This window comes from Pan paniscus, chromosome 4 (assembly GCF_029289425.2).
Source record: "Pan paniscus chromosome 4, NHGRI_mPanPan1-v2.0_pri, whole genome shotgun sequence".
Classification (NCBI taxonomy): Eukaryota; Metazoa; Chordata; class Mammalia; order Primates; family Hominidae; genus Pan; species Pan paniscus.
This window is the reverse complement of record NC_073253.2, coordinates 63,714,971-63,736,325: the sequence shown is the minus strand read 5'-3', so window position 1 is coordinate 63,736,325 and position 21,355 is coordinate 63,714,971.

Here is a 21,355-nt window from a genome sequence, read left to right as displayed (position 1 = left end):
AATGTAAAGAAAATTTCAACTCTGTGAGAAGAATGCACACATCACAATTAAGTTTCCCAGAATGCTTCTCTCTAGTTTTTATGTAAAGATATTTCCCTTTCCACCATAGGCCTCAAACCTCTCCAAATATCCGTTTGCAGATACCACAAAAACACTGTTTCCAAACTGCGCAACCAAAGGAAGATTGAACTCTGTGAATAAAATGCACGCATCACAGAGAAGTTTGTCAGAATGCTACTGTATAGTTTTTAGGTGAAGATATTTCCTTTTCCACCGTAGGCCTCGAAGCACTCGTAACATCCATTTGCATATCCTACAAAAAGAGTGTTTCAAAACTGATGAATCAAAAGAAAGATTCAACTCTTTGAGATGAACGCAGACATCACAAAGAAGTTTCTCAGCATGTTTCTGCGTAGTTTTTTATGTGAAGATATTTCTTTTCCACCATAGGCCACAAGGAGCTCCAAATATCCACTTGCAGATTCTATAAAAAGCGTGTTTCAAAACTGTTCAATCAAAAGAAAGATTCAACTCTGTGAGTTGAACGCATACATCACAAAGAAGTTTCTCAGAATGCTTCTGTGTATTTTTTATGTGAAGATATTTTCTTTCCCACCATCAGCCTCAATGCACTCCAAATATCCACATGCAGATCCTACAAAAAGAGTGTTTCAAAACTGTTCAACGAAAAAAATATTCAACTCTGTGAGATGAATGCACACATTGCAAAGAAGTTTCTCAGCATGAATCTGTGAATTTTTTTGTGAATATATTTCCTTTTCCACCATAGGTCTAAAATGGCTCCAAATATCCACTTGCAGATTCTACAAAAAAAGAGTATCAAAATTGCTCAATCAAAATATAGGTTCAACTCTTTGAGTTGAATGCACAAATCACAAAGAAGTTTCTCCAAATGATTCTGTGTAGTTTTTATATGAAGATAATACCATTTCCACCATAGGCCTCAGATCGCTCCAAATATCCACTTGCAGATTCTACAAAAAGAGTGTTTCCAAACTGCTCAATCAAAAGAAAATTTCAATTCTGTGAGATGAATGCACACATCACAAACAGGTTTCTCAGAATGCTTCTTTCTGGTTTTTTTGTGAAGATATTTCCTTTTCTACTAGATGCCACAAAGTGCTCCAAATATCCAGTTGTAGATTCTAAAAAAACACTGTTTCAGAACTACCCCATGTAAAGAAAGGTTCAACTCTGTGAGATGAATGCACACATCATGAAGAAGTTTCTCTGAATGCTTCTGTCTAGTTTTTATAGAAAGATATTTCCTTTTCCACCATAGGCCTCAAAACTCTCCAAATATCCATTTGCAGATACCACAAAAAAACTGTATACAAACTGTGCAATCAAAAGAAAAGTTAAATTGTGTGAGTTAAATGCACACATCACAAAGAAGTTTCTCAGAATGCTTCTCTGTAGCTTTTATTTGAAAATATTTCCTTATACACAATAGGCCTCGAAGCTCTCCAAATATCCACTTGGAGATTCTACAAAAAAGAGTGTTTCTAAACAGCTCAAACAAAAGAAATGTTCAATTCTGTGAGATGAATGCACACATCAAGAACAAGTTTCTCAGAATGTTTCTGTGTAGTTTTTATGTGAAGAGAATTCTTTTTCCACCATAGGCCTCCAAGCACTCTTAATATCCACTTCCAGATCCTTCAAAAAGAGTGTTTCAAAACTGCGCAATCCAAAGAAAGACTCACCTCTGTGAGATGAATGCACACATCACAAAGTAGTTTCTCAGAATGCTTCTGTGTTGTTTTTATTTGAAGATATTTCCTTTTCCACCATAGGCCTCAAATAGCTCCAAATACGCACTTGCAGATTTTTAATAAAGAGTGTTTCAAAACTGCTTAATCAACAGAAACATTCAAAAATGTGAGATGAATGCACATATCACAAAGAAGTTTCTCAAAATGCTTCTGTGTAGTTTTTATGTGAAGATATTTACCTTTCCACAATAGGCCTCAAAGCTCTGAAAATATCCACTTGCAGACTATACAAAAGGAGTGTTTCAAAACTTCTCAATCAAAAGAAAGGTTCAACTCTGTGAGATGAAGGCACACATCACAACGAAGTTTCTCAGAATGCTTCTATCTACTTTTTATATGAAGACATTTCCTTTTCCACCATAGGCCAGTAAGCATTCCAAATATTCACTTGCAGATACATCAAAGAGTGTTTCAAAACTGCACAATGAAAAGAAAGGTTCAACTCTGTGAGATGAATGCACACATCACAAAGAAGTTTCCCAGAATGCTTCTGACTAGTTTTTATGTAAAGAAATACCCTTTTCCAAAATAGGCCTCAAAGCTCTACAAATATCCATTTGCAGTTACCACCAAAACACTGTTTCCAAACTGTGCAATCAAAAGAAAGTTTCAAATCTGTGAGTTAAATGCACACAGCACAAAGAAGTTTCTCAGAATGCTTCCGTGTAGTTTTTTTATGAAGATAATTCCTTTTGCACTGTAGGTCGCAAAGCACTCCTAATATCCACAAGCAGATTCTACAAAAAGAGTTTTTCAAAACTGCTCAATTGAAAGAATGTTTCAACTCTGTGAGGTAAATACACCCATCACAAAGATGTTTCTCAGAATGCTTCTGTGTAATTTTCATGTGAATATATTTCCTTTTCCACCTCAGGCCACAAAGGGCTCCAAATATCCACTTGCAGATTCTACAAAAAGAGTGTTTGAAAACTGCTCAATGGAAAGAAAAGTTCAACTCTGTGAGATGAATGCACACAAAACAAAGAGGTTTCTCAGAATGCTTCTATGTAGATTTTTGTGAAGACATTTTCTTTTCCACTAGAGGCCGCAGCGTGCTCAAAGCACTCCAAATATCCCTTGCAGATGGTAAAAAATGAGTGTTTCATAACAGCTCAATCAAAAGAAAAGTTCCACTCTGTGAGATGAATGCACACATCAAAAAGAAGTTTCTCAGAGTGCTTCTGTCTAGTTTTTATTTGAAGATATTTCCTTTTCCACCATAGGCCACAAATTGGTCCAAATATCCACTTGCAGATTCTACAAAAAGAGTGTTTCAAAACTGCTCAATGAAAACAACTTTTCAACTCTGTGAGATGAATGCAAGCATCACAAAGAAGTTTCTCAGAATGCTTCTTTGTAGTTTTTATGTGAAGATATTTACTTTTCCACAACAGGCCTCAGAGTGCTCCAAATATCCACTTGCAGAATCTACAAAAAGAATGTTTCAAATCTGCTCCATCAAAAGAAAGGTTCAACTCTGTGAGATGAATGCACACATCAGAATGAAGTTTGTCAGAATGCTTCTGTCTAGTTTTTATGGAAGATATTTCCTTTTCCACAATAGGCCTCAAAGTGCTAAAAATATCAACATGGAGATTCTACAAAGAGAGTGTTTCAAAACTGCTCAATCAAATGAAAGTTTCTAATCTTGAGATGAATGCACACATCAAAAAGAAATTTTTCAGAGTGCTTCTGTGTAGTTTTTATGTGAAGATATTTCCTTTTCCACTGTAGGCCTAAAGGGCTCCAAATATCCACTTGCAAATTCTACAAAAAGAGAGTTTCAAAACTGCTCAATCAAAAGAAAATTTCAAATATATGAGTGAACGCATGCATCACAAAGTAATTTCTCAGAATGTTTCTGTGTAGTTTTTATGTGAAGATATTTCCTTTTCCACCACGGGCTGCAAAGGGCTCAAAATAGTCACTTGCAGATTCTACAAAAAGAGTGTTTCAAAACTTTTCAATATAAGAAAGTTTCAACTCTGTGAGTTGAACGTGCACATCACAAAGAAATTTCTCAGAATGGTTCTGTGTAGTTTTTATATGAAGATATTTCCTTTTCCACCATAGGCCTCAAAGCGCCCCAAACATCCACTTGCAGATTCTACAAAAAGAGAGTTTCAAAACTGCTCAGTGAAAAGAAAGGTTCAACTCGATGTGATGAATGCACACATCAGAAAGTTTGTCAGAATTCTACTGTGTAGTTTTTATGTGAATATATTTCCTTTTCCACAATAGGCCTCAAATCTCTCAAAATATCCACTGGCAGATTCTACAAAAAGAGTGTTTCAAATCTGCTAAATTAAAAGAAAGGTTCAACTCTGTGAGATGAATGCACACATCACAAAGTTGTTTCTCTGAATTCTTCTGTATTGTTTATATATAATGGTATTTCCCTTTCAACCAGAGGCCTCAAACCTCTCTAAATATCCATTTGCAGACACCACAAAAAAACTCTTTCCAAACTGCACAATCAAAAGAAAAGTTAAATTGCATGCATTAAATGCACACATCACAAAGAAGTTTCTCAGAATGTTTCTGTGTAATTTTTATGGGAAGATATTTACTTATCCACTGAAGGCCTCAAAGCGCTCTAAATATCCACTTGGAGATTCTACAAAAAGAGTGTTTCAAAACTGCTCAATCAAAAGAAATGTTCAACTCTGTGAGTTGAATTCACACATCACAAAGAAGTTTCCCAGAATGCCTCTGTGTCGTTTTTATGTGAAGATATTTCCTTTTACACCATAGGTTGAGAAGGGCTCCAAATATCCACTTGAAGATTCTACGAAAACAAAGTTTCAAAAGTGCTCAACAAAAGAAAGTTTCAAGGCTGTGAGACGAATGTACACATCACAAAGAAGTTTCTTAGAGTGCCTCTTTCTAGTTTTTATGTGAAGATATTTCCTTCTGCACTGTAGGCCGCAAAGCCCTCCTAATATCCACATACAGATTCCACAAAGAGATTGTTTCAAAACTGCTCAATCAAAAGAAACTTTCAACTCTGTGAGTTGAACTCAGAAATCACAAAGAAGTTTCTCAAAATGCTTCTGTTTAGTTTTTATGTGAACATAGTTCCTTTTCTACCATAGGCGAAAAAAGGGCTCTAAATATCGGCTTTCAGATTCTACAAAAAGAGAGTTTCAAAACTGCTCAATCAAAAGATAAATTCAACTCTGTGAGTTGAATGCACACATCACAAAGTAGTTTACCAGAAGGCTTCTGTGTAGTTTTTATGTGAAGATATTAACTTCTCCACCATAGGCCTCAAAGTGCCCCAAATATCCAGTTGCAGATTCTACAAAAAGAGTGTTTCAAAACTGCTCAATGAAAATAAAGGTTCAACTCAGTGAGATGAATGCACACATCAGAAAGAAGTTTGTCAGAATGCTTCTGTGTACTTTCTTTGTGAAGATAATTCCTTTTCTGAACTAGGCCTCAAAACGCTAAAAGTATCCACTTGCAGATTCTACAGAAAGTGTGTTTCAAAACTGCTCAATCAAAACAAAGGTTCAACTCTGTTAGATGAATGCACACATCACAAAGAAATTTCTCCAAATGCTTCTGTATAGATCTTATGTGAAGATATTTCCCTTTCCACAATGGGCCTCAAATCGCTCCAAATATCCAGTAGCAGATTTACAGAAAGAGTCTTTCCAAACCGCTCAATCAAAAGAAAGTTTCAACTCTGTGAGATGAAGGCACAAATCACAAAGAAGTTACTCAGAGTGCTTCTGTCTAGTTTTCATGAGGAGCTATTTCCTTTTCTACCATAAGCCTCAATGCGCCCCAAATATCAACTTGCAGATTCTACAAAAGGAGTGTTTCAAAACTGCTCAATAAAAGCACAGGATCAACTCTGTGATATGAATGCAGACATCACAAAGAAGTTTGTCAAAATTCTTCTCTCTAGTTTTTAAGTGAAGATATTTCCTTTTCCACCATAGTCTTCAAAGTGCTCCAAATATCCAATTGCAGATTCTAGAAAAAGATAGTTTCAAAACTGCTCAATCAAAGGAAAGGTTCAACTCTGTGAGTTGAATGCACCCATCACACAGAAGTTTCTCAGAATGCTTCTGTGTAGTTTTTAGGTGAAGATATTTCCTTTTAAACCAGACGCCTCAAAGCACTACAAATATCCACGTGCAGATTCCACAAACAGAATGTTTGCAAACTGCTCAAACAAAAGAAATGTTCAGCTCTGTGAGATGAATGCGCACATCCCAAAGAAATTTCTCAGAATGCCTCTTTCTCGTTTTCATGTAAAGATATTTCCTAAAATCTCTATAAATATACATTTGTAGATACCACAAAAACACTGTTTTCAAACTGTAAAATAAAAAGAAAGTTTCAACTCTCTGAGTTAAATGCAGACATAACAACGAATTTTCTCAGAATGATTCTGTCTAGCTTTTATTTGAAGATATTTCCTTTTCCACCATAGGCCTCAAATCAGTCCAAATATCCAATTGCAGATTCTACAAAAAGAGTTCTTCAAAACTCCTCATTGAAAAGTAAGTTTCAACCCTATGAGATGAATGCACACATCACAAAGAAGTTTCTCAGAATGCTTCTGTCTAGTTTTTATGTGAAGATATTTCCCTTTCCACCACAGGCCTCAAACCTCTCCAAATATCCATTTGTTGATACCACAAAAACACTGTTTCCAAACTGCAGAATCAAAGAAAGTTTCAACTCTGTGAGTTAAATGGAGACGTCATAAAGAAGTTTCTCCGAATGCTTCTGTGTAGTTTTTATGTGAAGATATTTCCTTTTCCACAATGGGCCTCAAATCGCTACAAATATCCACTTGCATATTCTACAAAAAGAGTGGTTCCAAACTGCTCAATCAAAAGAAACGTTGAACTCTGTGAGATGAATGCACACATCCCAAAGAAGTTTCTCAGAATGCTTCATTCTCTTTTTTATTTGAAGATATTTCTTTTTGCACTGTAAGCTGCAAAGCGCTACTAATATTCACATACACATTCCACACAAAGAGTGTTTCCACACTGCTCAATCAAAAGAAATGTTCAACCTCTGAGATGAATGCGCACATCAAAAAGAAGTTTCTCAGAATGCTTCTGTGTAGTTTTTATATGAAGATATTTCCTTTTCCACTTGGTCTTAAAGAGCTCTAAATATCCACTTTCAGAAGGTACAAAAAGAGAGTTTCAAAACTGCTCAATCAAAAGAAAGGTTCAACTCTGTGAGATGAATGCACACATCACTAAGAAGTTTCTCAGAATGCTTCTATGTAGTTTTTAATTGAAGATATTCCCTATTCCACCATAGGTATCAAAGTGCTCCAAATATCCACTGCAATTTCTACAAAAGAGTGTTTCCAAAATACTCAATGAAAAGAAAGTTTCAATTCCTTGTGATGAATGCACACATCACAAAGAAGTTTCTCAGAATGCTTCTGAGTAGTTTTTATGTGAAGGTATTTCCTTGTCCACCATAGGCCTCAAAGCGTTACAAATATCCACTTGCAGATTCTACAAAAAGAGTGATTCAAAACTACTCAATCAAAAGAGAATTTGAACTCTGTGTGTTCAAAGCACACATCATAAAGAATTTTCTCAGAATGCTTCTGTGTAGTTTTTAATTGAAGATATTGCTTTTTCAACAATAGGCCTCAAAGTGCTCCAAATATCCACTTGCAGATACTACAAAAGGAGTGTTTCAAAAGTATTCAATGTAAAGAAAGGTTCACCTCTGTGAGATGAATGTAACCATCACAAAGAAGTTTCTCAGAATGCTTCTGTCTAATTTTTATGTAAAGATATTTCCTTTTCCACAATAGGCTGAAAAGGCTCCAAATATCCACTTGCAGAATCTACAAAAAGAGTGTTTCAAAACTGCTCAATCCAAAGAAAGGTTCAAACTCTGTGAGTTGAATGCATATATCACAAACAAGTTTCTCAGAATGCTTCTGTCTAGTTTTTATGTGTAGATATTTCCTTTTTCCACCGTAGGTCTCAAAACACTCCAAGTGTCCACTTACAGATTCTACAAAAAGAGTGTTTCAAAACTGCTCAATCAGAGGAAAGGTGGAACTCTGCACACTGAATGCACACATCACAATCAAGTTTCTCATAATGCTTCTGTCCAGTTTTTATGTGAAGATATTTCCTTGTCCACCAAAGGCCTCAAAACTCTCCAAATATCCACTTGCAGATTCTGCAAAAAGCGAATTTCAAAACTAATCAAAGAAAACAAAGTTTGAACACTGTGATATGAATAGACACATCAGAAAGAAGTTTGTCAAATGCTTCTGTCTAGTGTTTATGTGAAGATATTTCCTTTTCCACAGTAGGCCACAGAGTGCTCCAAATAACCACTTGCAGAATCTACAAAAAGAGGGTTTCAAAACTGCTCGATCAAAAGAAAGGTTCAAATCTGTCAGTTGAATGCACACGAAATGAAGAAGTTTCTCAGAATGCTTCTGTCTAGTTTTTATGTGAAGATGTTTCCTTTTCTAAAATAGGCCTCACAGCGCTCCAAATATCCACTTGCAGATTCTACAAAAAGAGTGATGTCAAACTGCTCAATGAAAACAACATTCAACTCTGCGATGAATGGCCATATCAGAATGAAGTTTCTCAGAATGCTTCTATCCAGTTGTTATGTCAAGATATATCCTTTTCCATCATAGGCCTCAAAACCCTCCAAATATCCACTTGCAGATTCCACAAAAAGAGTTTCCAACTGCTCAATGAAAACAAAGGTTCAACTATGTGAGACGAACTCACACATCAGAAAGATGTTTGTCAGAATGCTTCTTTCTAGTTTTTATAGGAAGATATTTCCTTTTCCACCATAGGCCTCAAAGTGCCCCAAATATCCACTTGTGAATTCTACAAAAAGAGAGTTTCAAAACTGTTCAGTGAAAAGAAAGGTTCAACTCGATGAGATGAATGAACACATTAGAAAGAAGTTTGTCAGAATGCTTCTGTGTAGTTTTTATTTGAAGATATTTCCTTTTCCACAATAGGCCTCACAGTGCTTAATATATCCACTTGCAGATTCTACAAAAAGAGAGTTTCAAAACTGCTTCATCAAAATATATGTTCATCTCGGTGAGTTCAACGCAGACATCACAAAGAAGTTTTGGAGAATGCTTCTGTCTAGTTTTTATTTGAAGATATTGCCTTTTCCTCCATAGGACTCAAAGCACTCCAAATATCCACTTCCAGAGTCTACAAAAGGAGTGTTTCCAAATTGCTCAATCAAAAAGAAGATTCGACTCTGTGCGATGAATGCACACATCACAAAGAAGTTTCTCAGAATGCTTCTGTCTACTTTTTATATGAAGATATCTCCTTTTCCACTTTAGGCCTCAAAATGTTCCAAATATCCACTTGCATATCTTACAAAAAGAGTGTTTCAAAACTACTCAATCAAAAGAAAAGTTCAACTCTGAGTTGAACGCATACATCAGAAAGAAGTTTCTCAGAATGCTTCCATGTAGTTTTTATGTAAAGACATTTCCTTTCCTACCATAGGCTGAAAAAGGCTCCAAATAGCCACCTGCAGAATCTACAAAAACAGAGTTTCAAAACCGCTCAATCAAAATATAGGTTCAACTCTGTGAGTTGAATGCACACATCAGAAAGAAGTTTCTCAGAAAGCTTCTGACTAGTTTTTATGTGAAGATATTTCCTTTTCCACCATAGGCCTCAAAGCACTCCAAATATCCACTTGCAGAATCTACAAAAAGAGTGTTTCAAAACTGCTCAGTCAAAAGACAGGTTCAACTGTGTGAGTTGAAGGCACACATCACAAAGATGTTTCTCAGAATTCTTCTGTGTAGTTTTTAAGTGGTGATATTTCCTTTTCCGCCGTAGGCCTCAATGCGCTCCAAATAACCACTTGCAGATTCCACAAAAAGAGTGTTTCAAACTGCTGAATCAAAAGAAAGGTTCGACTCTGTGAGAAGAAAGCACACGTCACAAAGAAGATTCTCAAAATGCTTCTGTCTAGTTTTATGTGAAGTTATTTCCTTTTCCAAAATAGGCCTCAAAGTGCTACAAATATCCACTTGCAGAATATAAAAAAAAGAGTGTTTCAAAAGAGCTCAATGAAAAGAAAAGTTCAGCTCTGTGAGATGAATGGAAACATCACAAAGAAGTTTCTCAGAATGTTTCTATGCAGTTTTTATGTGAAGAGATTCCCTTTCCACCATAGGCTGAAAAGGTCCCCAAATATACACTTCAGATTCTACAAAAAGAGTGTTTCAACTCTGCTCAATCAAAGAAAGGATCAACTCTGTGAGTTGAACACCCATATCATGAAGAATTTTCTCAAAATGCTTCAGTCTAGTTTTTATGTGAAGATATTTCCCTTTCCACCATAGACCTCAAAGTGCTCCAAATATCCACATGCAGAATCTACAAAAAGAGTGTTTCAAAACTGCTCAGTCAAAAGGCAAGTTCAACTGTGTGAGTTGAATGCGCACATCACAAAGATGTTTCTCAGAATGCTTCTGTGTAGTTTTTAAGTGATGATATTTCCTTTTCCACCATAGGCCTCAATGTGCTCCAAATAACCACTTGCAGATTCCACAAAAAGAGTGTTTCAAACTGCTGAATCAAGAGAAAGGTTCGACTCTGTGAGAAGAAAGCACACGTCACAAAGAAGATTCTCAAAATGCTTCTGTCTAGTTTTATGTGAAGTTATTTCCTTTTCCAAAATAGGCCTCAAAGTGCTACAAATATCCACTTGCAGAATATAAAAAAAAGAGTGTTTCAAAAGAGCTCAATGAAAAGAAAAGTTCAGCTCTGTGAGATGAATGGAAACATCACAAAGAAGTTTCTCAGAATGCTTCAGTGTAGTTTTTATGTGAAGAGATTCCCTTTATACCATAGGCTGAAATGGGCTCCAAATGTACACTTGCAGAATCTACAAAAAGAGTGTTTCAAATCTGCTCAATCAAAGAAAGGATCAACTCTGTGAGTTGAAAGCCCCCATCACAAAGAATTTTTCAAAATGCTGCAGTCTAGCTTTTATGTGAAGATATTTCCTTTTCCACCATAGACCTCAGTGCTCCAAATATCCATATGCAGAATCTACAAAAAGAGTGTTTCAAAACTGCTCAATTAAAACAAAGGTTCAACTCTGTTAGATGAATGCACACATCACAAATCACTTTCTCAGAATGCTTCTGTTTACTTTTTATGTGAAGATATTTCCTTTACCAAAGTAGGCCTCAAAGCACTCCAAATTTCCACTTGCAGAATCTACAAAAAGAGTGTTTGAAAATGGCACAATCAAAAGAAAGGTTCAAATGTGTGAGAAGAATGCACACATCACAAAAAAGTTTCTCACAATGCTTCTGGGTAGTTTTCATGTGAGGATATTTCCTATGACACCATAGGCCTCAAAGCGATCCAAATATCCACTTGCAGATTCTACACAGAGTGTTTCAAAAGTGGTCAACCAAAAGAAACGTAGAAATCTGTGAGACGAATGCACATATCATTAAGGAGTTTCTTGGAATGCTTCTTTCTAGTTTTTATGTGAAGATATTTCCTTTTTCCATAATTGGCCTCAAAACCCTCCAAATATCCATTTGCAGATTCCACAAAAGGAGTGTTTGAAAACTGCTCAATGTAAAGAAATGTGCAACTCTGTGAAATGAATGCACACATCACAAAGAATTTCCTCAGAATGCTTTTGTCTAGTTTTTATGTAAAGATATTTCCTTTTCCACAAAAGGCTGCAAAGGGCTCCAAATATGCACTTCCAGATTCTACAAAAAGAGGTTTTGAAAACTGCTCAATCCAAAGACAGTTTCAGCTCTGTGAGTTGAATGCACACATCACAAAGAAGTTTCTCAGAATACTTCTGTTTAGTTTTCATGTGAAGATAATTCGTTTTCCACCATAGGCCTAAAAGCACTCCAAATATCCACTTGCAGATTCTACAAAAAGAGTGTTTCAAAACTGGTCAATGTAAAGAAAGGTTCAACTGTGTGAGATGAATGCACACATGACAATTAAGTTTCTCAGAATGTTTCTGTCTAGTTTTTATGTGTAGATATTTCATTTTTCCACAATAGGTCTAAAAACGCTCAAAATACCCACTTGCAGATTCTACAAAAAGAGTGTTTCAAAAGTAGTCAATGTAAAGAAAGGTTCAACTGTGTGAGATGAATGCACACATAAAAAAAAAGTTTGTCAGAATGCTTCTCTCTAGTTTTTATGTGAAGATATTTCCTTTTCCAACATAAGCCTCAAAGCGCTCCAGATATCCAAATGCAGATTCTACAAAAAGATAGTTTCAAAACTTCTCAATGAAAACAAATGTTGAACAATGTGAGATGAATGCACACATCAGAGAGAAGTTTGTCAGAATGCTTCTGCCTAGTTGTTATGTGAAGATATTTTCTTTTATACCGTCGGCCTCAAAGCACTCCAAATATCCACTTGCACTATCTACAAAAAGTGTGCTTCAAAACTGCTCATTAAAAAGAAAAGTTAAACTCTGTAAGTTGAAAGCACACATCACAAAGAAGTTTCTCAGAATGCTTCTGTGTAGTTTTAATGTGAAGATATTTCCTTTTCCACAATAGATCTCAAAGTGCTCCAAATATCCACTTGCAGATTCTACAAAAACAGTGTTTCCAAACTGCTCAATCAAAAGAAACGTTCAACTCTGTGAGATGAATGCACACATCACAAAGAAGATTCCCAGAATTCTTCTTTGTAGTTTTTATGTGAAGATATTTCCTTTCCCACCATAGTCCTTAAGGGGCTTTAAATATCCACTTGTAGATTCTACAAAAAGAGAGTTTCAAAACTGGACAATCAAAATATAGGATCAACTCTGTGAGATGAATGCACACATCAGAAAGAAGTTTCTCAGAATGCTTCTGTCTAGTTTTTAAGTGAAATTATTTCCTTTTCCAACATAGGCCTCAAAGTGCTCCAAATGTCCACTTGCAGATTCTACAAAAACAGTATTTCAAACTCCTCAATGAAAACAAAGCTTTAACTCTGTGAGATGAATGCACCCATCAGAAAGAAGTTTGTCCGAATATTTCTATCTAGTTTTCATGTGAAGATATTTCCATTTCCACCACAGGCTTCAAAGCGCTCCAAATATTCTCTTGCAGATTCTACAAAAAGAGAGATTCAAAACTGCTTAATCAAAAGAAAGGTTCAACTCTTCTAGTTGAATGCACACATCAGAAAGGAGTTTTTCAGAAAGCTTCTGTGTGGTTTTGATGTGAAGAAATTTCCTTTTCCACTAGAGGCTCCAAAGAACTCCAAATATTTACTTGCAGATTCTACAAAAAGAGTGTTTCCAAACTGCACCATTAAAGGAAAGGTTGAACTCTGTGAGATGAATGCACACAACACCAAGCAGTTTCTCAGAATGCTTCTGTGTAGTTTTTATGTGAAGATATTTCCTTTCGAACCATAGCCCCTAAAGGGCTCCAAATATCCACTTGCAGATTCTACAAAAATAAGGTTTCCAAAATCCTCAATGAAAATAAAGGTTCAACTCTGTGAGATGAATGCACACATCACAAAAAAGATTCTCAGAATGCCTCTGTCTGGTTTTTATGTGAAGATATTTTCTTTTCCACCATAGGCCACAAAATGCTCCAAATATCCACTTGCAGATTCTACAAAAAGAGTGTTTCAAAACTGCTCAATCAAAAGTAAGGTTCAACACTGTGAGATGAATGTGCACATCACAAAGAAGTTTCTCAGAATCCTTTGGTCTAGTTTCTATGTGAAGATATTTCCTTTTCCTCCATAGGCCTGAAAGCATTCGAAATATCCACTTTCAGATTCTACAAAAAGAGTGTTTCAAAACTGCTCACTGAAAGCAAAGGTTTAACTCTGTGAGATGAATGCACACATCACAAAGAAGTTTCTCAGAATCCTTCTGTCTAATTTCTATGTGAAGATATTTCATTTTTGACCATAAGCCTCAAGGCCCTCCAAATATCCACTTTCAGATTCCATAAAAACAGTGTTTCAAAACTGCTCAATGAACACAAAGGTTCAACTCTGTGAGATGAATGCACACATCACATCACAAAGAAGTTTCTAAGGATGCGTCTGTCTAGTTTTTATGTGAAGATATTTCCTTTTCCACTATAGGCCTCAGTGTGCTCCAAATATACACTTGCAGACACTACAAAAAGAATGTTTCAAAACTGCTCTATGAAAACAAAGGTTCAACTCTTTGAGATGAATGCACACATCAGAATGTAGTTTATCAGAATGCTTCTGTCTAGTTTTTATATGAAGATATTTCCTTTTCCATCATAGGTCTCAAAGTGCCCCAAATATCCACTTGCAGATTCTACAAAAAAAGAATGTCAATACTGTTCAATCAAAGTAAAGGTTCAACTCTGTGAGTTGAACGCACACATCACAAGGAAGTTTCTCAGAATGCTTCTGTCTAGTTTTTAAGTGAAGATATTTCCTTTTCCACCATAGGCCTCAAAGCGCTGCAAATATCCACTTGCAGATTCTACAAAAACAGTGTTTTAAACCTCCTCAATGAAAACAAAGGTTCAACTCTGTGAGATGAATGCACCCATCAGAAAGAAGTTTGTCTGAATACTTCTGTCTAGCTTTTATGTGAAGATATTTCCTTTCCAACCGTAGGCCCTAAAGGGCTCCAAATATCCACTTGCAGAGTCTACAAAAAGAGTGTTTCCGAATTTCTCAATGAAAACAAAGGTTCAACCCTGTAAGATGAATGCACACATCACAAAGAAGCTTCTCAGAATGCTTCTATCTGGTTTTTATGTGAAGATATTTTCTTTTCCACCATAGGCCACAAAGTGCTCCAAATATCCACTTGCAGATTCTGCAAAGAGAGTGTTTCAAAACTGCTCAATCAAAAGTAAGGTTCAACCCTGTGAGATGAATGCACACATCACAAAGAAGTTTCTCAGAATCCTTCTGTCTAGTTTCTCTCTGATGATATTTCCTTTTCCACCATAGGCCTCAAAGGGCTCCAAATATCCACTTTCAGATTCTATAAAAAGGGTGTTTCAAAACTGCTCAATGAAAACAAAAGTTCAACTCTGTGAGATGAATGCATGCATCACAAAGAATTTCCTAGGAATGCTTCTGTCTAGCTTTTATGTGAAGATATTTCCGTTTCCACTATTGGCCTCAATGTGCTCCAAATATCCACTTGCAGATACTACAAAAAGAGTGTTTCAAAACTGCTCTGTGAAAACAAAGGTTAAACTCTTTGAAATGAATGCACACATCAGAATGTAGTTTATCCGAATGCTTCTGTCTAGTTTTTATATGAAGATATTTTCTTTTCCAGCATAGGTCTCAAAATGCCCCAAATATCCACTTGCAGATTCTACAAAAAGAGAATTTCAATACTGCTCAATGAAAGTATAGGTTCACCTCTGTTAGTTGAACACAAACATCACGAAGAAGTTTCTCAGAATGCTTCTGTGTACTTTTTATGTGAAGATATTTCCTTTTCCACCAGAGGCCTCAAAGCGCTCCAAAAATCCACTTGCAGATTCTACCAAAAGAGTGTTTCCAAACAGCTCAATTAATAGAAAGGTTCAACTCTGTTAGATTAATGCACACATCACCAAGAAGTTTCTCAGAATGCTTCTGTCTAGATTTTATGTGAAGATATTTCCTTTTCCACCATAGGCCTCTAATCACACCAAATATACACTTCCACATTCCTCAAAAAGAGTGTTTCAAAACTGCTCAATTAAAACAAAGGTTTAACTCTCTGAGATGAATGCACAGATCAGAAGGAAGTTTGTCAGAATGCTTCTATGTGGTTTTTATGTGAAGATACTTCCTATTCCACCATAGGCTTCAAAGCACACCAGATAGCCACTCGCAGAATCTACAAATAGAGTGATTCAAAACTGTTCAATCAAAAGAAAGGTTCAACTCTGTGAGTTGAACGCACACATCAGAAAGCATTTTGTCAGAATGCTTCTGTCTAGCTTTTATGCGAAGATATTTCCTTTTCTATCATAGGCCTCAAAGCCCTCCAAATATCCAGTTTCAGATCCTACAAAAAGAGTGTTTCCAAACTGCTCAATGAAAACCAGGGTTCAACTCTGAGATGAATGTGCACATCACAAAGAAGTTTCTCATAATGATTCTGTCTAGCTTTTATGTGAAGATATATTCTTTTCCACCATAGGCCTCAAAGTGCTCCAATTATCCACTCGCAGATTCTACAAAAGAGTGTTTCCAAACTGCTCAATCAAAAGAAAGTTTCAACTCTGTGAGATGAACGCACACATCACAAAGAAGTTTCTCAGTATGCTTCTGTGTAGTTTTTATGTGAATATATTTCCTTTCCCACCATAGGCCGTAAAGGGTTCTAAATATACACTTGCAGAATCTACAATAAGAGAGTTTCAACACTACTCAATCAAAACATAGCTTCAACTCTGTGAGTGGAAAGCACACATCACAAGAAGTATCTCAGAATGCTTCTGCCTAGTTTTTACATGAAGATATTTCCTTTTCTACCAAAGGCCTCAAAGCGCTCCAAATATCCACGTACAGATTCTACAAAAACAGTGTTTCAAAACTGCTCAATGAAAACAAAGGTTCAACTCTGTGAGTTTAATGCAAACATCAGAAAGAAGTTTGTCAGAATGCTTCTGTCTAGTTTTTATGTGAAGATATTTCCATTTCCACCATAGGCCTCAAAGCGCTCCAAATATCCACTTGCAGAATCTTCAAAAAGAGTGATTCAAAACTGCTCAATCAAAAGAAAGTTTCAACTCTGTGAATTTAACGTAAGCATCACAAAGAAGTTTCTCAGAATGCTTCTGTGTAGTTTTTATGTGAAGATATTTCCTTTTCCATCATAGGACACAAAGCGCTCCAAATATCCACTTGCAGATTCTACAAAAAGAGTGTTTCCAAACTGCTCAATCTAAAGAAAGTTTCAACTCTGTGAGATGAATTCACACATCACAAAGAAGTTTCTCAGAATGCTTCCATCTAGTATTTATGAGAAGATATTTCCTTTTCCATCATAGGCTGAAAAGGGATCCAAATATCCACTTGCTCATTCTACAAAAAGAGAGTTTCAAAACTGCTCAATCAAAATATATGTTCAACTCTGTGATTTGAACGCACACAAAACAAAGTAGTTTCTCAGAATACTTCTTTCTAGTTATTATTTGAAGATATTTCCTTTTCCACCATGGGCTTCAAAGTGCTCCAAATATCCACTTGCAGAATCTACAAAAAGAGTGATTCAAAAGTGCTCAATCAAATATAAGTTTCAACTCTGTGAGTTGAATGCACACATCACAAAGAAGTTTCTCAGAATGCTTCTGTGTAGTTTTAATGTGATGATAATTCCTTTTCCCACATAGGCCAAAAAGCACTCCAAATACCCACTTACAGAGACTACAAAAGAGTGTTTCCAAACTGCTCAATCAAAAGAAAGATTCAACTCTGTGTGGTGAATGCACACAACCCAAAGAAGTTTCTCAGAATGGTTCTATCTAGGTTTTATGTGAGGGTATTTCCTTTTCCACCATAGGCCTCGAAATGGTCCAAATATCCACTTGCAGATTCTACAAAAACAGGGTTTCAAAACTGCTCAATCAAAAGAAAAATTCGACTCTGTTGAATGAATGCACACATCAAGAATTTTATCAGAATGCTTCTGTGTAATTTTTATGTGAAGATATTTCCATTTGCACCATAGGCCAAAATAGGCTCCCAATATCCTCTTGCAGATTCTACAAAAAGAGAGTTTCAAAACTGCTCAATCAAAATATAGTTTCAACTCATTGAGTTGAATGCACACTTCACAAAGAAGTTTCTCAGAATGCTTCTGTGTAGTTTTTATGGGAAGTTATATCCTTTTCCACCATAGGCCCCAAAGCACTCCAAATATCCACTTGCAGATTCTACAAAAAGAGTGTTTCAAAACTGCTCAATGAAAACAAAGTTTCAACTCAGTAAGATGAATGCACATATGACAAAGAAGTTTCTCAGAATGCTTTTGTTTAGTTTGTATGTGAAGATATTTCCTTTTCCACCATAATCCTCAAACCTGTCCAAATATCCAATTGCTGATACCACAAAAAAACTGTTTCCAAACTGTGTATTAAACGAAGTTTCAACCCTGTGAGTTAAACGCACACATCAAAAAGTAGTTTCTCAGAATGCTTCTGTTTAGTTTTTATGTGAAGATATTGCTTTTTCCACGATAGACCTCAAAGTGCTACAAATATCCACTTGCGGATCCTAAAAAAGAGTGTTTCAAAACTGCTCAATCAAAAGAAATGTTCAACTCTGTGAGTTGAATGCACACATCACAAAGAATTTTCTCAGAATGCTTCTTTGTAGTTTTTACATGAAGATATTTCCTTTTCCCACATAGGCCTCAAAACGCTCCAAATATCCACTTGCAGATACTACAATAAGTGCGTTTCCAAACTGCTCATTCAAAAGAAAGGTTCAACTCTGTCAGATGAATGCACACATCACAAAAAGTTTATCAGAATACTTCTGTCTAGTTTTTGTGTGAAGATATTTCCTTTTCCACTGTAGGCTTCAAAGCTCAAAAATTATCCACTTACAGATCCTACAGAAAGAGTGTTTCCAAACTGCTCAATCAAAAGAAAGGTTCAACTCCATACCTCACAGAGAAGTTTCTCAGAATGCTTCTGTCTACTTTTTATGTGAAGATATTTCCCTTTCCACCACAGGCTTCAAAGTGCTCCAAATATCCACTTTCAGTTTCCACTAAAACAGAGTTTCAAAACTGCTCAATCAAAAGAAAGATTCACCTCTGTGAGATGAATGCACGCATCACAAAAATGTTTCTCAGAATGCTTCTTTGTAGTTTTTATGTGAAGATATTTCCTTTTCCACTGTAGGCCTCAAAGAGCTCCAAATATCCACTTGCAAATTGTGCAAAAGAGTCATTCCAAACAGCTCAATCAAAAGAAAGGTGAAACACTGTAAGATGAATACACACATCACAAAAAGTTTCTCAGAATGCTTGTGTCTAGTTTTTATGTGAAGATGTTTCCTTTTCCACAATAGGCCTCAAAGATCTCCAAATTCCCACTTGCAGAATATTCAAAAAGAGTGTTTCAGAACTGCTCAATCAAAACAAAATTTCAACTCTGTGAATCGAACCCACACATCACAAAGAAGTTTCTCAGAATGCTTCTGTGTAGTTTTTATGTGAAGATATTTACTTTTCCCACATAGGCCTCTAGGGGCTCAAAATATCCACTTGCAGAATCTACAAAAAGATTGTTTCAAAACTGCTCAATGAAAAGAAATTTTCAACTCTGTGAGATGAATGCACACATCACAAAGATGTGTCTCACAATGCTTCTGTCTAGTTTTTATGTGAAGATATTTCCTTTTCCACTACAGGCCTCAAACCTCTCTGAATATCCAATTGCAGATACCACTAAAACACGGTTTCCAAACTGCACAATCAAAAGAAAGGTTCAGTTCTGTGAGATGAATGCACATATCACAAAGAAGATTGTCAGAATGCTTCTGTGTAGTTTTTAGGTGAAGATATTTCGTTTTCCACAATAGGCCTCCAGGCGCTCCAAATATCCAGTTGCAGAATATACAAAAAAAAGTGTTTCATAACTGCTCTAACAAAAGAAAGGTTCGACTCTGTGAGATGAACGCACACATCCCAAAGATGTGTCTCAGAATGCTTCTGTCTAGTTTTTATGTGAAGATGTTTCCTTTTCCACTACAGGCCTCAAACCTCTCCGAATATACAATTGCAGATACCACTGAAACACGGTTTCCAAACTGCACAATCAAAAGAAAGCTTCAATTCTGTGTGATGAAGGCGTACATCACAAAGAAGATTGTCAGAATGCTTCTGTGTAGTTTTTAGGTGAAGATATTTCGTTTTCCACAATAGGCCTCAAGGCACTCCAAATATCCAGTTGCAGAATATACAAAAAAAGTGTTTCAAAACTGCTCTATCAAAAGAAAGGTTCAACTCTGTGAGATGAACGCACACATCACAAAGAAGTTTCTCAGAATGTTTCTGCCTAGTTTTTATTTGAAGATATTTCCTTTTCCACCATAGACTTCAAAGCGCTCCAAATATCCACTTGGAAATTCTCCAAAAAGAAGTTTCAAAACTGCTCTATTAAAAGAAATGTTCAACTCTGTGAGATGAATGCACACATCACAAAGAACTTTCTCAGAATGTGTCTGTGTAGTTTTTATTTGAAGATATTACCTTTTCCACCTTAGGCCTAGAAGCACTCCAAATATCTACTTGCAGATTGTATAAAAAGAGTGTTTCAAAACTGATGAATCAAAAGAAAGGTTCAACTCTGAAACAAATGCACTCATCACAAAGAAGTTTCTCAGAATGCTTATGTGTAATTTTTATGTGAATATATTTCCTTTTCTACCATAGGCCGAAGAGGGCTCCAAATATCTACTTGCAGATACTACAAAAAGAGAGTTTCAAAACTGCTCCCACAAAATATATGTTCAACTCTGTGAGTTGAAGGCACATATCACAAAGATGTTTCTCAGACGGCTTCTATGCAGTTTTTATGTGACGATATTTCCTTTTTCACCATAGGCCTCAAGGCGCTCCAAATATCCACTTGCAGATTCTACAAAAACAGTGTTTCCAAACTGCTCAATCAAAAGCAAGGTTCAACTCTGTGAGACGAATGCACACATCACAAAGAAGTTTCTCAGAATGCTTCTGTGTAGTTTTTATGTGAAGATATATCCTTTCTACTGTAAGCCTCAAAGCACTCAAAATATCCAGTTGGAGATTCCACAAAAAGATTGTTTCAAAACTGCTCAATGAAAAGAAAGGTTCAACTCTGTGAGATGAATGCACACATCACAAAGAGTTTCACAGAATGCTTCTGTGTAGTTTTTATGAGAATATATTTCCTTTTCCACAATGGGCCACAGAGTGCTCCAAATATCAACTTGCAAATTCTACAAAAAGAGAGTGTCAAAACTGTTCAATCAAAAACTAAGCTCAACTCAGTGAGTTGAAAACACACATCACAAAGAAGTTTCTCATAATGTTTCTGTGTAGTTTTTACGAAATGATACTTCATTTTCCACCATAGGCCTCAAAGCTCTCCAAATATCCCCTTGCCTATTCTACAAAAAGTGTGTTTCCAAAGCGCTCAATTAAAAGAAAGGTTCAAATCTGTGAGACAAATGCAGACATCACAAAGTAGATTCTCAGAAAGATTCTCTCTAGTTTTTATGTGAAGATATTTCATTTTCCACCATAGGCCTCAAAGCGCTCAAAATATCCACATGTAGATTCTTCAAACAGAGGGTTTCAAAACTGCTCAACGAAAAGAAAGATTCAACTCTGTGAGATGAATGCACACATCACAAAGAAGTTTGTCCGAAGGCTTCTGTCTAGTTGTTATGTGAAGATATTTCCTTTTCCACAATAGGTCTCAAAGTGCTCCAAATATCCACTTGCAGATACAACAAAAAGGGTGTTTCAAAACTGCTGAATGAAACAAAAGGTTCAAATCTGTGAGATGAATGTGCGCATCACAAGGAAAT